Raw genomic sequence first — 12752 nt, 5'->3', positions numbered from 1 at the left:
TTAGAGAGTTAGGAGGGGTAGGAGGGGTAGAGAGGTAGGAGGAGTAGAGAGGTAGGAGGGGTAGAGAGGTAGGAGGAGTAGAGAGGTAGGAGGGGTAGGGAGGTAGGAGGGGTAGGAGGAGAAGGGAGGTAGGAGGGGTAGAGAGGTAGGAGGGGTAGAGAGGTAGGAGAGGTAGGAGGGGTAGAGAGGTAGGAGGGGTAGAGAGGTAGGAGGGGTAGAGAGGTAGGAGAGGTAGAGAGGTAGGAGGAGTAGAGAGGTAGGAGAGGTAGGAGGGGTAGAGCGGTAGGAGGAGTAGAGAGGTAGGAGGAGTAGAGAGGTAGGAGAGGTAGGACGGGTAGAGAGGTAGGAGGGGTAGAGAGGTAGAGGGGGTAAAGAGGTAGGAGAGGTAGGAGGGGTAGAGAGGTAGGAGGGGTAGAGAGGTAGAGAGTTAGGAGAGGTAGGACGGGTAGAGAGGTAGGAGGGGTAGAGAGGTAGAGGGGTAGAGAGGTAGGAGGGGTAGAGAGGTAGGAGGGGTAGGAGGGGTAGAGAGGTAGGAGGGATAGGAGGGGTAGGGAGGTAGGAGGGGTAGAGAGGTAGGAGGGGTAAAGAGGTAGGAGAGGTAGGAGGGGTAGAAGGGGTATAGAGTTAGGAGAGGTAGGAGTGGTAGAGAGGTAGAGAGGGTAGAGAGGTAGGAGGGGTAGAGGGGGTAGAGAGGTAGAAGGGGTAGAGAGGTAGGAGGGGTAGAGAGGTAGGAGAGGTAGGAGGGGTAGAGAGGTAGGAGGGGTAGAGGGGGTAGAGAGGTAGAGAGGTAGGAGAGGTAGGAGGGGTAGAGAGGTAGGAGAGGTAGAAGGGGTAGAGAGGTAGGAGAGGTAGGAGGGGTAGAGAGGTAAGAGGGGGTAGAGAGGTAGAGAGGTAGGAGAGGTAGGAGGGGTAGAAAGGTAGGAGAGGTAGAAGGGGTAGAGAGGTAGGAGAGGTAGGAGGGGTAGAGAGGTAGGAGGGGTAGAGAGGTAGGAGGGGTAGAGAGGTAGAGAGGTAGGAGAGGTAGGAGGGGTAGAGAGGTAGGAGAGGTAGGAGGGGTAGAGAGTGTGTGGGTGTGTGTGTGTGGGTGTGTGTGAGTGAGTGAGTGTGTGAGTGAGTGAGTGAGTGAGTGAGTGTGTGTGTGTGTGAGAGTGAGTGGCAGGCCGTCACAGATCCGCTAGCAGCTAAAGCAGCCCTGGGCTGGGATCAGGACATCTAAGTGGGTTTATCGGAACGCTGTAGAGCCCTGCACACACACACACACACACACACACACACACACACACTCACACACACACACACACTCTCACACACACAGGGTACAACCCACATTCATAATTTGAAGTATTTTGCATACACACATGCAGACACAATCACATAGACACACAATCACACAGACACACACACAATCACACAGACACACACTCAGAAGGGTATTAGACAAGCAGAACCTGAGAGTGTGAAAGCAGCTTCCTGCCTGCGAGCTGAGCTGAGATGTGACTGGATTCTCAAGCAGCTAGACAGAGACACTCTCCTGTACACACACACACACTCATACACACACGCTCATACACATACATTCATAAACACACTCATACACACACACAAACAGGCTCAGAGTTACAGGTGCAGGTGAAAGGTTTGTGTTTGATCTCCAGGCTGCATGTGTTTCTGTTAACCATCATATGTTTAAACTGCTATGTTAAATCCTTCCTTGAAGTGCTTGAGAATGATTACCATGTATACAATTTCAATATTAATGTGTGTATAGCTGTGTGTGTGTGTGTTAATGTTCTCAGGTGCCAGTGCCTCTCTGAGAAGTGAAGGATGTGTCGATGTGTTGTCCTGGTACAACCACAGCTAATTACATCATTACAGCAGTAATTAGCCATGTGTGTAATTGGTGGTTTACACACACGGCACACTGAAGGGTTGAAAACACTCGCCATGTCGAACATGCTGGCTAACACAGCCGTTCACACCCACACACTGCCCTTTATCACACACACACGCACATACACACAAACACACGCACACGTACACACACACACTCGCACACACACACATGTGCAAGGAGGACAGGAATTTCTGACTCTAACCCTAACCCTGACAGAGAACAGGGTTTCATTACTGTAAACTCATCACACTCGGATGCATAGACACACAGACACACACATAAACATAACTAATGAACTAACACACAGACACAAACAGTTCTTATGCTATAATTTAGATTGGCCATTACACACACATACACAAACAGACACAAGCACACACATACACTCAACCTACTGTGGTCAATGAAACCATAACAGTCAAGACCAGATATGATAGGATCAATTGCCCTTGGACTGAGGTGGTGTGTGTGTACGTGTGTGTGTGTGTGTGTGTGTGTGTGTGTGTGTGAGAGATTACGTTTTTAGATGTCATCTCACACACAGGACAGGAGGAGGAGGAAAGAAAAGGAGAAAAGAAAAGGAGAAAGGAGGAGGAGAGGGTTTACAGGGTAGTCCTCCAGGTTGTTTGTTGTTTGTTGAGAGGAAATGACATGTGTGCTGGGGAGGAAGTGATGTGGTTGGTCTGGCAGGGGGGAGCACAGCTCTCAGCTTCTTTCTCCTCTTTTCTGTCTCTCCTTCATCTTCTCTCTGCTCCATCCATCGCTCGTCTGTCACGCCGAGGGTGCAGCCAATCCATCACGGGTTGGGCCGGGCGTCAACTTGTGTGTGTGTGTGTGTGGGGGGGGCGGGGGAGGGGGGGTGGAGTGTGTGTTTGGGGTGTGAGACTGTGTGGGTGTGTTTACATTTGTGTGTGTGTAAAAGTGTGTGTGTGTGCGCGCAAATTTGTAAGTGTGTTTACATTTCTGTGTGTTTGTATAAAAATGTGTATGTATGAGCACCTGTGTGTATGTGTATGAGCATATGCATGTGTATGTAGGTATTGTGTGTATTGTGTGTGTGTATGTGTTTTCCCCCGTCTTGGGGGAGCAGTTTTGTAATAACAGCTTTGACCATGTGACTCCAGGAAATAGATGCAGTAAAGATGGGCTCCATCCTGGTGGAGCAGAAAACAGTGGTGTGTGTGTTTGTGAGCAGTGTGTGTGTGTGTGTGTGTGTGTGTGAGCAGTGTGTGTGTGTGTGTGTGTGTGTGTGTGAGCAGTGTGTGTGTGTGTGTGTGTGTGAGCAGTGTGTGTGTGTGTGTGTGTGTGAGCAGTGTGTGTGTGTGTGTGTGTGTGAGCAGTGTGTGTGTGTGTGTGAGCAGTGTGTGTGTGTGTGTGTTTGTGAGCAGTGTGTGTGTGTGTGTGTGTGTGTGAGCAGTGTGTGTGTGTGTGTGTGTGTGTGTGTGTGTGTGAGCAGTGTGTGTGTGTGTGTGTTTGTGAGCAGTGTGTGTGTGTGTGTGTGTGAGCAGTGTGTGTGTGTGTGTTTGTGAGCAGTGTGTGTGTGTGTGTGTGTGTGTGTGAGGAGGTGTGTGTGTGTGTGTGTGTGTGAGAGGAGGTGTGTGTGAAGTGTGTGTGTGTGAGAGGAGGTGTGTGTGTTTGTGAGCAGTGTGTGTGTGTGTGTGTGTGTGTGTGTGTGTGTGTGAGGAAGTGTGTGTGTTTTTGAGCAGTGTGTGTGTGTGTGTGTGTGTGAGAGGAGGTGTGTGTGTTTGTGAGCAGTGTGTGTGTGTGTGTGTGTGAGGAGGTGTGTGTGTTTGTGAGCAGTGTGTGTGTGTGTGTGTGTGTGAGAGGAGGTGTGTGTGCAGTGTGTGCAGTGTGTGTGTGTGAGAGGAGGTGTGTGTGCAGTGTGTGTGTGTGAGAGGAGGTGTGTGAGCAGTGTGTGTGTGTGTGTGTGTTTGAGAGGAGGTGTGTGTGCAGTGTGTGTGTGTGAGAGGAGGTGTGTGTGCAGTGTGTGTGTTTGTGAGCAGTGTGTGTGTGTGTGTGTGTGAGGAGGTGTGTGTGCAGTGTGTGTGTGTGAGAGGAGGTGTGTGTGCAGTGTGTGTGTTTGTGAGCAGTGTGTGTGTGTGTGTGTGTGAGAGAGGAGGTGTGTGTGCAGTGTGTGTGTGTGAGAGGAGGTGTGTGAGCAGTGTGTGTGTGTGTGTGTGTGTGAGAGGAGGTGTGTGTGCAGTGTGTGTGTGTGTGAGGAGGTGTGTGTGCAGTGTGTGTGTTTGTGAGCAGTGTGTGTGTGTGTGTGTGTGTGAGAGGAGGTGTGTGTGCAGTGTGTGTGTGTGAGAGGAGGTGTGTGTGCAGTGTGTGTGTGTGTGAGGAGGTGTGTGTGCAGTGTGTGTGTGTGTGTGAGGAGGTGTGTGTGCAGTGTGTGTGTGTGTGAGGAGGTGTGTGTGCAGTGTGTGTGTGTGAGAGGAGGTGTGTGCAGTGTGTGTGTGTGTGAGGAGGTGTGTGTGCAGTGTGTGTGTGTGTGAGGAGGTGTGTGTGCAGTGTGTTGACAGAGCCCGTCTACAGAGAGCCCGTCCACTCCCTATTAAGCCCCATTGTACCGAATTTGGTTGCAGTTCCATCAGAGTTGCACTGGAGGTGATCGCCAGCATGAGGCAATCAGAATCAGAATCAGAATTCGGTTTATTCGCCATGTATGTTATACAAACACGGAATTTACTGTGGCAGGGAGGTGCAAAACACTAAACATATACAGATCTTAAATTAAGTAAAAGTACAAAAGTTTAACTATTTTTAAGAACTAAACAATCTAAGAATACAACAATTTAAATATAAAATAAAATATATATAAAAATAAGAATAGTATGAGCAGCGTGAATGGTCAACATAGTGCAATCGGATAGTGAAATGAAATGAATGGGAGTCTATGGACCTAGACGGCTACATTTGTCTCTTTCGCCTGATTGTCGTTGAGAAATCTCAGATTTAATTAAATTGAATGAATGAGTACTTGTGTCCTTTTGATTTCTTACAGGGTGAGTCGTTGTTGCCCATAACACGCTAGCATTCTGCTAATAAATGTTGATTGTATGACAGCTTTAAGAGGCTTTTAGAACAAAAAAGCGCCTTTAAAACCCAGCAGTGTGTATTTTCTTTGCCTCCTCTTTCGAATGCAAAATTCAAATTACTCAACAAAAAATTATATCCTGAGAAAAGTGGATTTTGAGGAGTATAGCTCCATAGACCTCCATTCATTCTGCACTCACCCGTGAGCGCCCCCATATGGAACTAGAGTGGAACTGCAACCAGTTCAGAACCCGGAAGTTTCCCGAGTGTCAGTTCTCCCCATATTAGACATTCTCTGGTGTTGAGACCCACGCTGCACATGATAACTCTCTGATGGACGTTTATTTACATAACTCTCTGATGAACGTTTATTTACGTGATAATTCTCTGATGGGTGATTTATTTACATGTAGTTATACGTGTGTGTATTATAGTGTGTGTATTATAGTGTGTGTGTGTGTGTGTGTACGTGTATGTGTGTGCATATCTGCATCTTGAATGTGTTTCCTATGCATCATCTGTACAACTAACATGATTCCCATTCTAGATTCTATGAAATGTTAAATAATGCAGTGTGTACGTGTGTTCAGTACATCTATGTTTTTATAGACCCAATAGCAGGTGGTCAAATCAGCTACACTCCCCCACTCCTCATCTACATTCACCCCCTCCACCTCCTCCCTCCATCTCTCTCGTTCACTCTCTCTCTCTCTACCCCCTCACCATCTACATTCACCCCCTCCCCCCTCCCTCCCATCTCTCCTTCAATCTCTCTCCCCCCTCTCTATCTCTGTCACCTCTCTCACTCTCTTTCTTGGATATTGAATTGAAGGATTTAGCTGGGATGACCCTGCCTGACATATACAAGCATCATTGATTTATATCAAAACACAAGAAATCAATCCAGGAGTTAAATTTGAGTCTGCGTGTGTGATCATACCTCTCCTCTTTTTGTGTTTCTATGTCTACGATAAAATATGTGTCTTTAATTTGGTTAATTAGTCATATCAACTCAGGGCCTCATGTACTAATGCTTTTGCGCCCATTTCAGGCGTATTTGTTTCGCAACGTGCGCTTAAAAGCATGGCGAGGTATGTACAAACATGCCGCACTGAGGTAAAAGCGCAGACTGCCTGTCACGGGAACTGAAAATGGCAAATTGCGCTTTTCCGTGTCATGAATATGGATTCACGGGAGGGTCAAGGGGAAAGTGGGAGTTTCCCACAAAGAGATGGGAGGGGATGCGTAAAGTGCGCCTAATTATGTATTCCGCGGTATGTACAAAACTGCCTGTGAAAGTGCGCCTCTATTTTGCGGTGAAAATTCAGCGCCTCTTAAAAGCAGGTGTAAACCAGGATGCGGGTTTTCTCGCATATGTCTCCTAGTGAAATAGCAGCAGCAATCCGAGCAACGTTGTGAAACAAACACGCCTGAAATGCTTTATATGCTTCTCCGACTCTGTTTACGGATGGGTGGGCGGACGCATGCGGACGGATACGGATAGACTCTTTTTCGTTTGATTCTCCGTAGGCTGTGGGTGCTGAAAACAATTCACCGCCAGAAGAGTAGGTGGCGCTGCACTGCGATGCTAGCTAGGTTATTGAAAAATCGGAGCAAATTTACAAATTAGCCGTTTTCAAATAAACACATTTTCAGCAACTACACTGCCCATTTCTCGTCACATTTTAATTCAGATGCTGATTTACATGTACTGTTTAGCTGAAATATGAATTCTAAAAACTTACAGCAATGGCGGTCAAAGGATTCTGTTTGTCTTGTTGATTATGGCAAGCCCGCCCCCTCCCCTGACGCAAGCGGTTCTTAATACTGAGAAATCACAGCCAAGGGGGTATCCGTAACTATCCGAAATTACGACGGATAGTTAGGAAATTCAGGAGGTGCATGTCGAGCTCTCCGGGGCTCTCCGAGGGGCTCTCCGAGGGCTCTTCCAGGGCTCTCCGAGGGGCTCTCCGAGGGGCTCTCCGAGGGCTCTTCCAGGGCTCTCCGAGGGGCTCTCCGAGGGGCTCTCCCAGGGCTCTCGGAGAGGTCGGAGAGGGCGTTCCACGTAGACAAAGGCGTTCCCATGTGTCATGCGTCAGTCTCTTCTGTCAGCTTCTGCTTTTGAACTCAAACACATCATGTTATAGATATAGACCATATAGATATAGACCATGTACACCATATAGATAGGACCTTCCTGACTAGACCTGCCTAGACCTTGATTTGTGAATGGAGGTGATACACTGATTTGTGGATACAGAAAATATGTTTAAGAAAAAAGGAAAGATTTTCTTTTACTCTTTTAAATGAATTTCAGATGTTTTGATTTATTCTGACCCCAGATATAGACCATGTAGATTTCTACATAGAGACCATCTAGTCACTCAACAGGCTTCAGGCATGACCTTATTAGGGTTTGTCACTCTAGCAGCCACACCTTGACCAGTACTATGACCACACACTGTTTGTCTTTAATGAGCCTTGCACGCACACACACACACCTACATACACACAAATCGACTGGGGCGCGTGCCATAAACACACAGCACTGATGAGGTCCAGAGGAGCAGGGGGATGGTGGTGCATACTGATGCCCAGGAGGAGCCTCCCTGTTGGGCTGGAGAATGTGCCGGCTCACCCTAACCGTCTCACCCTGACCGTCTCACCCTGACCGTCTCACCCTGACCGTCTTGGGCCCTCTGTTCTCTCGTTAACCTCCACACATCCACCCCACCCCACACACACCCACCCACACCCACACCCCACCCCCCACACACCCCACACACCCACCCCACCCCACCCTACCCCCCACACACCCACCCCACCCCCCACACACCCACCCCACACACACCCCACACAACCACCCCACCCACCCCACACCCACCCCACACACACCCCACACACCCACCCCACACACACACCACCCCCACACACCCCACACACCCACCCTACACACCCACCCCACACACCCACCCCACCCCACACTCACCCCACACACCCACCCCACCCCACCCACCCCGAACCCCACACACCCACCACACCCACCCCCCACACACCCACCCCACACACCCACCCCCCACACCCACCCAACACACCCACCCCACACACCCACCCAACACACCCACCCCACACACACCCCACACCCACCCACCCCACCCCCAAAACACCCACCCACCCCACCCACCACACACCCACCCCACCCACACCCCACACACCCACCCCACACACACACCCCACACACCCCACACACCCACCCCACACACACTCCACACACCCACCCCACACACACCCACCCCACACACACCCACCACACACACCCACCCCACACACACCCACCCCTAATTGTTCACTTATGGACAAATATATTTGTTTTGTATATCAAACAGTTCTGAAGAAAATGTTGTTAAGTGAAAGTTATTCCAGCAAACACACTTCAGCTGGCCTGGTCTGTATATCAGCTGGACTGGTCATGTGGAACCCACACACTACTATGAGAGAGTGAAATGAGATGAAAATGAGCTTCTCTCTGATCCTGGTATCAGCTCTGTCTTCTGCTCAACACATCTCCCTCCCTCTCATCCTTCCTCTCCCTCCATCCATCTATCCCTCCCTCCCCTCTTCCCTCCCCCACCAGCCCCTGGGTAATCAGTGTGCTCTCTCATTCCGTGGCACACGGAGACACATTGATCTGGCTTGCTCACACACGTTTACTCTTACACACACACGCTCACACTCACGCACACACTCAAACACACACACACACGCTCACAGACACTCACACACACACAGAAACACATTGATCTGGCCCCAGGTCAAGTTCAAAACAGCCAAGCAGCTCTTTTTTAGCTCAGCTCTGCAGTAAACTCCTCCTCTCCAACATCTCCCTCTGCTCCTGTGTTAGAGGGTCGACAGCCTGCTATCAGGAGACAGCCTGCTATCTGGAGACAGAGGAGACAGCCTGCTATCTGGAGACAGCGGAGACAGGCTGCTATCTGGAGACAACGGAGACAGCCTGCTATCTGGAGACAGCGGAGACAGCCTGCTATCTGGAGACAGCCTGCTATCTGGAGACAGCCTGCTATCTGGAGACAGCCTTCTATCTGGAGACAGCCTTCTATCTGGAGACAGCCTGCTATCTGGAGACAGCCTGCTATCTGGAGACAGACTCCACCCCTGCTATCTGGAGACACGCCCCCCCCCTGCTATCTGGAGACACGCTCCCACCCTGCTATCTGGAGACACGCCCCCCCCTGCTATCTGGAGACACGCCCCCCCCCTGCTATCTGGAGACACGCTCCCACCCTGCTATCTGGAGACACACTCCCCCCCTGCTATCTGGAGACACGCCCCCCCCCTGCTATCTGGAGACACGCTCCCACCCTGCTATCTGGAGACACGCCCCCCCCTGCTATCTGGAGACACGCTCCCACCCTGCTATCTGGAGACACGCTCCCACCCTGCTATCTGGAGACACACTCCCCCCCTGCTATCTGGAGACACACTCCCCCCCTGCTATCTGGAGACACACTCCCCCCCTGCTATCTGGAGACACACTCCCCCCCCTGCTATCTGGAGACACACTCCCCCCCTGCTATCTGGAGACACACTCCCCCCCTGCTATCTGGAGACACACTCCCCCCCCTGCTATCTGGAGACACACCCCCCCCCCTGCTATCTGGAGACACACTCCCCCCCTGCTATCTGGAGACAGACTCCACCCCTGCTATCTGGAGACACGCTCCCACCCTGCTATCTGGAGACACACTCCCCCCCTGCTATCTGGAGACACACTCCCCCCCTGCTATCTGGAGACACACTCCCCCCCCTGCTATCTGGAGACACACTCCCCCCCCTGCTATCTGGAGACACGCCCCCCCCTGCTATCTGGAGACACGCTCCCACCCTGCTATCTGGAGACACGCTCCCACCCTGCTATCTGGAGACACACTCCCCCCCTGCTATCTGGAGACACACTCCCCCCCCTGCTATCTGGAGACACGCTCCCATCCTGCTATCTGGAGACACACTCCCCCCCCTGCTATCTGGAGACACACTCCCCCCCTGCTATCTGGAGACACACTCCCCCCCTGCTATCTGGAGACACACTCCCCTCTACCTCTCTCTCTCCCTCGGCCTCTCTACCTTTACATTACATTTACTTTTAGTCATTTAGCAGATGCTCTTATCCAGAGCGACTTACAGTAAGTACAGGGACATTCCCCCGAGGCAAGTAGGGTGAAGTGCCTTTCCCAAGGACTCAACGTCATTTGGCACGGCCGGGAATCGAACTCTCAATTCCCCCTTTACCTCTCTACCCCAATACCTCTCTCCCCCTCTACCTCCCTCTCTTTCTCTCTCTCCCTCCACTCTACCTCTCTCTCTCCCCCCCTTTCCCCCCTCTAACTCTGTCTCTCTTTAACTCTCTTTCTCGCTTTATATACCTCTCCCTCTCTCCCTTCACACACAAACATGTGTGCCCAGCATTTGCCTCTGATCCCTCACACTCCAGATCAGATCAGCAGTTTTGTCTGCACTCTGAGACATGTAGCATCAACAATACCTTTATTAACTAAATCACAGTTTCAATACCATCCACAATGTTTCTGTAGCATTTGTGTGTATGTTTGTTCTTATTAAATGTGTGTATGTGTCTGTTGTGTGTGTGTGTGTGTATGTGTGTGTGTGTGTGTTGGGAGGATGTGTATTGGGAGGGTGATCCCAATCGACTAGAAGTCTCATGTTTCCTTTCCTGTAATTTTACTGGGTTATGAATCGGGAGTAATTTATCCCACAGAGAGAGAGACACAGCGAGAGCAAGAGTGTGAGCGAGCGAGCGAGAGAGAGAGAGAGAGAGAGAGAGAGAGAGAGAGAGAGAGAGAGAGAGAGAGAGAGAGAGAGAGAGAGAGAGAGAGAGAGAGAGAGAGAGAGAGATAGAGAGAGAGAGAGAGAGAGAGAGAGAGAGAGAGAGAGAGAGAGAGAGAGACACAGCGAGAGCAAGAGTGTGAGCGAGCGAGCGAGAGAGAGAGAGAGAGAGAGAGAGAGAGAGAGAGAGAGAGAGAGAGAGAGAGAGAGAGAGAGAGAGAGAGAGAGAGAGAGAGAGAGAGAGAGAGTGTTTGGGGTGGGGGGCAGAACTCTAGAATCTAGAGCCAAAGTTAATTTAATTTTGTTTGCTTTATGCAGAAAAGCATCGTCTGTGTGTATTCCACTGGAGGCGGATTAGCACTAATGGGAGCTAGCGCACGCATGCTACAGGGCTGGGGCGCTAACGGAATTAGCCTCATGAATATATTTAATACAGACCTGGGATATGCTACGTAAATTAGCCTAGCCGAGCACCTCTTCTCCAAGCCTTTGAGATCAGAGACCCAAATTAATTGGCTAGCCTGCCGCTGAGAGGAACTGGGTTGTTTTTTATGTTTTCCCCATCATCTGAAACATACTTGATATGCATGGAGACCATGGTTCCTATTGTGCCTTGACAAAAGCAATTTACATTGGTTCCTTCTTTCATATATTGACACTGGTATGTGTGTGTTGAGGCAAGAGGTGTGTGTGACTGGGATGTGCAAGCCTAACCCAGACATGCCTACACTCTGAGCTCCAATAATGTCCCTGTGCCATGTACACACACACAAGCTTTAATAATCTCTATGCGTGGTCTGACGCCAGAGGGGCTGTATAGAATCTCACCATGGTTCTAGAGGCAGACTAGCAGTTTTTGTGGTTTGGAATAGAACCCTTTTTGGGTTCCAAACAGCCCACAAGACTGGAACCTTCCAGAACCCTCTGGGACCTTAGGCTATCTGGGCTCTATTGTGTTTGCAGTTAGACAACAAGATGTGTGTGTTTGTGTGTCTGTGTGTGTGTCAGTGTGTGTGCTTGTGTGTAGGATAGAGAGGCACAGTGAGAGTGAAAGAACAAGACGGAGATTTGTTTTATCACCATATTGAGAGCAGGCATGATTGTTCCCCTAGGTCTTGCCTCCACCCATTCCACTTCAATTTACAGAATCCATCTTGGCTCAGTTTCAGGATGGGATCTTTAAATGCAGTGGTGGTTCAGGCAACCCCCCCACAGGTCCATTAGACAACAGTCACCAGGGCAGACATTTAGGAGAGGCCCAGATGAATCACAGGTGAGCCGAACATGAAAAGGAAAAATTGCCACCACAGGAAGTTAACTTTAGAAGGTTAAGGACAGATTCACCATCAATGCAATTGGTCAAAGTGGCTGAAACTCGTGGGAGGTGCTGAAAGTTGTGGGAGGGGCTGAAAATCGTGGCAGGGGCTGAAAATCGTGGGAGGGGCTGAAAGTTGTGGGAGGGGCTGAAAATCGTGGGAGGGGCTGAAAGTTGTGGGAGGGGCTAAAAGTTGTGGGAGGGGCTGAAAATCGTGGGAGGGGCTGAAAGTTGTGGGAGGGGCTGAAAGTCGTGGGAGGGGCTGAAAGTTGTGGGAGGGGATGAAAGTTGTGGGAGGGGCTGAAAGTCGTGGGAGGGGCTAGTAGTACTCCAGGGGAATACACAGAGGACGGGTGGGACAGACAGACAGACTTGAACTTTCAACTTTATTTATCCTTCAAAAGGAAATTTTCAAGAGGAAATTAGTGAGCAGCAGGGGTCAGAAACACATACACAGACCAGCATCGCCAAATGCCAACAACATTACACAACACAGAACATTTACATTACATTCAGTCATTTAGCAGACGCTCTTATCCAGAGCGACTTACAGTAAGTACAGGGACATTCCCCCGAGGCAAGTAGGGTGAAGTGCCTTTCCCAAGGACACAACGTCATCTGGCACGGCCGGGAATCGAACTGGCA

This window comes from Osmerus eperlanus, chromosome 8 (genome assembly GCF_963692335.1).
Source record: "Osmerus eperlanus chromosome 8, fOsmEpe2.1, whole genome shotgun sequence".
In the NCBI taxonomy this organism is placed as follows: domain Eukaryota; kingdom Metazoa; phylum Chordata; class Actinopteri; order Osmeriformes; family Osmeridae; genus Osmerus; species Osmerus eperlanus.
Note: the sequence above shows the minus strand (reverse complement) of the source record.